Genomic DNA, 4,761 nt, shown 5'->3' on the forward strand with positions numbered 1-4,761 from the left:
CATTAATCAAGGCTTTCTTTGGGATGACATTTTTTTTCTCGTTTTATTTTTTATTTGGGCACTACTGCTATTTTTAAGAAATTTTTGTGTTAATTTTTTCAATAACTTTCAAAAAATCACTTCTTCACAGCAGCTTTATAACCTCCTCCATAGAAAAATACAGCTAAAATTTATACATACATGTTGTGTACTAAAGTTTGTCGACCTTAAATATTGCTTGAAAATTAATATATTTCGGCCCAAATTAGGTTCTGATCAAAATCAATTGATAAATAACAAAGATTATAATAATTTTAAATTAAGTAAAGTCTAGCTCAAATTGTTATAAATATATGAATTATTATTTATTTCATATATATATATATAGAGAGAGAGAGATATTCATTTATGTATTTAGGTATGCATAAGAATGTATCTTTTTTTTTTTAAAGGAAAGAATAGATAAAAAATCAAAATTCTTCTATTGTGTCAAATCAAAAATTAACAAGCTAGTAATAATAAGAATATTGCACATTATATAGTTACTAGAAAATGGGCATCAACTAGTACCATGGTCCATGTAGGGCGATGTTTACATCATTATTTTGCATTTTTGCTACTTAATCCATAAGAGATGTTTGGTTGGATTAAAAAAATATAAAATAAAGTATAATACAATATAAAATGAATATAACATATTTTTAAAATATTTCAAATTATTTGGATGAGTGTAAAATAAATAGATGTGATTATTATTTTTATTTGAATTGAAGTAAAATAAATATAGTGTAAAACTGAACGATAGTGATGGCTACTGGTTGGCGGGCGTTGACTCTTATCAATGGTGGTGATGGACTGTATATTACTGTTGCGGCTACCAGCGACAGGGTGATGACCAAATGATGCATAAAATTTGTAAATACTAAAAATCATGAATGGGAAAAGCATATGTAAAATTTTTTTATATAAATTTAATTATCTATTAGTTACATTAATATTAAAATCTTAATATTTGGATTCCCTATGCTTCTTTCACAACAAAGAGCGAAGTTAGGAATTTGACGCCGTTAAAGCTAAACTATTGGGCCAAACACCTTCATATATGGGCTGGATTAACTGTAATATGAATCTATATACACTTAATCATCTAAACATATAACAACCAGTGAATTTTCTCCACTAAGTGGGATTCGACCTAAATAAGAGAAAAATCTTATTTAAAGCTTCATTTAGGACTTTTGTTTTTTTTTTTTCTACTATTTTAAAAAATAAATTTTTGTATAAATAAAATTTTTCTATCAGATTAATGAACAGAGGCGTCCCAAACAAAACATGAAATCTAATAAAAATAATCAATTAAAATATATTTCTAATAAAGTCTTTTTAGACCACCTCTATAATTTCTTAACATAAACTCGATCTAATACATCTACTATTCTATCGGGTCATCATAAGGTTGTTGTTTTATGGACTAAACCATCTGAGGTAACTCTCTTAATCTAAATCTATCATTGGAACTACTCAAGTCTTTTCAAACGTATATATAGCATTTCGCATTTTATCTCTAGCGTAAAACTACTCATCCAGTAAGCTATATATCTTAATAATGTAAAATAAAATAGTAAGTGGGCTTCTACATCTGAATCATGGCTTTGTCCTATATATGGGCTAAGCCTTTTTTAGAACCTTTACTTGGGCCGAAGTACGCGCGCTTCTTCTATTTGTCAGCAATTTTTTGTTGTACAATTGTTGTCTTGTTTGAATTTAAAAAGCTTAAACTATATTTTGATATTTAGAAACATAAATAATTATAAATTATAAATATTTTATAAAAATCATTAACTGAAAAAATTTTTAATGTTAAGAAGTATTGATGGCATGTTAGAACCGTCTATTTTTTAAATTATTTGATTACTTCAATATTAATTTTACGATTGTATTTCTTTTCAATTTTGATAACTAATGTTGATGTGTACCTAAACGGGATAATGTATGTTATGTTTGTTTTTACTTTTATGTTTATTACCATATATGAATGCATTTAGATTAGAGCATATATTATCGAAGGGGAAGAATTTCATTTTCTATATTTTATGAGGATGTATTTTTTTTAGATTATATATATATATTATATATATATATTTGTATATATATATATATATATATTTATATAATATATATTATTGCATGGCAATTGGATAAGATATATGGTTAAGGGATGTCAATTAATGTACACGATACAAAAATCCTACTTAAGCTTTGAACTCCAAAACATTATTTAATATCGGGTTTGTACCCGTTTAGTAGGATGGCTCGGGTACATGTCCAATATCCAAACCCCTGTTGAAAATTGGATCATTATATGTGTCAATTCCCACTAACGTGGAAACGATCTGAATTTGACCTCGCTCCTAACTCGCCTGCTTCGCATCGCCTCCACGTCGCGTTTCGTGTCCACAACCGCAATCCGCACTAACATCTGTACCCACGACTATACAAAGTCTCATCCTTGTTATTTGATGAAGACTCATGATCCTTCTTCTATTTGCTTCTCTTTCTCTTTCAAATTACTTAATAACAATTTCCCTAATTTCTACGCATTTCCCACAAAACCGATACACTTAAGAAAATTCCAACCCCCTGATTGAAATTATCAATTCAAACGCTATTTGTTCCTCTTGACTGCGCTGAGTGTTGATCATCCCTCCACCACCCTTTAACCACCTAATCTCCATGATTTATTCAAGATCTAGTCAACCAAAAATCTGTTTACTGCCATAAAACTTGATTATTTTGCTTCATGAAAACTATATAGCACACAAAACATGCATATATATATAATAAGAAGCCTTAAGACATTTCCTTAATTGTGGAGAAATGAGCGAGCTTTTTTATTTAATTGATTAAATTTTTACTTTTATTTCATTGGGAAGTTAACATACGATAATGATAGACAATAACTACTAGGAAAGTTTTTTAAAATTGTTGTATTATAAATTCAATTATATTAATTATTTTCAATTGTTTAATTTTAAAAAAGGTTATCCAAGTAAAAAGTTATTTCATTTATTTAATTTTTCTCACTCTACAGTGATTATATTTCACTCTTTTTTGAAAGCGTATAGGTTAAAGACCTGTGATTACAAAATTTTCACTTAATATTTCAAAACAAGAGCTTAGAAGTTTTATTTTATTTTTTTTTTTACCATAAAAACACTAAATTATTGGGTCTAAAAATATTTATTTCTCAGATTAGGTTGGACAATAATCAACTGTTTACGCATTTTTAACAAAAAACATATATTATGACAAGAAAAGAGTACAAAGAGCAAAGAAAACAAAAAGCCTAGAAACAAAAGAAATACATGGGAAATTCCAATCCCGAGGCTCAATTATAGGCGAGACTACCGACTTCCCAAAAAGCCACGTCAGATGCCGATCCAATTTGGTGAAGAGACAAACGCGAAGTAGCCACCCCAACCGAGCAAAGGATCTCCACCAAAGGTTGCATGAAACATGCCAACTGAGAAACGAGCCCAGCCACATCATTTCCCGTCAATAGAAATAAAAATAGTGAGGCACCAAAAACAAGCAAAAGTAACTAGAACTGTCAACCCATAAAAAACAACCATGAAGTGGAGGAAAAGCAAAACCCAGCACCACGCCACCACCCACAAATTATCTTCCACGTCTACCCCCATGAGCCCTTCCACAAGAAGCAACATAAACGACCGGAGTGTCCCGCAGTAGAGCAAAAGAACCCCTGGATCCTCAACCCCCAACATACCAAAAGAGGAAAACATAATCAGAATCATCAAACGACCCATGAAGCAATCAATATGCACACGTAGACCAACCACCCAGAGTTGTCACCTCCACATGATATACCAAGTCTTAGGGTCAATAACATTAACTAGCATATCCACAAACGAACTATGAACTAAACCGACATCTACAGGGTAGAATCACACCCAACCCACCCCAAATACCATTATCATACCATACCATCCAATCGGGTCATCCACAACCTCATGAGTCTTAGAAAAACTAGCCAAAACGGCCGGGGCAAACAACACCGACACCAAGGGACCAGAATTAAAGCACAACTAGGATTACCAACAGCACAATTACAAGCCCTAGGGGACACAAAAGAAGGTAAAACCCCAGCTACATCAACAACAGCACCTCATAAAACAATAACTCGAACCATTATTCGACAAAACAGGCAACAAAAGCAATAAGAAATTACGTAACAGGAGAGCCCAAAATCAATTACTCGGTGGGATCGGCAGGACGTAAGCGTACGAGCTAAAAGGAAGGCATAGGGACAAAAATAGTATAAACAACAACCCATATGAATCTAAGACTTATCCCCGATATAACATTCCTCCAGTCAACTACTAATAAAGGGAGTAAATACTGGGATGTGTTAAGAGCAACTCTTGAGCCATCAACACAGAAAGCTTCAACCCACAGACGAAGACGCTATTCCGTGAAAGCACGAGCCAATCACAACCATCAAAACAGAAGAAACGCTTCTTCTAATTGTCACATAACCCAACTCAAACCCCTCTTAACTGTAAATACTTAGTGAATTTGAATAGGCTTCATATGTAAAATGTTTAGAGGCCAATATCTAAAATCCTTCAAGACTCAATCGTTGCATTCCATCACTGCTTATTTGCTTTTAGACTCTGAAAATTTCTTCTGGCAATGTTGGCTTGAAATAGCTTCAATGTCTTAAAAATCAATGCCTTCATGAAGTTATACATAATAGAATCG

This window comes from Dendrobium catenatum, unplaced genomic scaffold (genome assembly GCF_001605985.2).
Source record: "Dendrobium catenatum unplaced genomic scaffold, ASM160598v2 original_scaffold_96786, whole genome shotgun sequence".
NCBI classification, from domain to species: domain Eukaryota; kingdom Viridiplantae; phylum Streptophyta; class Magnoliopsida; order Asparagales; family Orchidaceae; genus Dendrobium; species Dendrobium catenatum.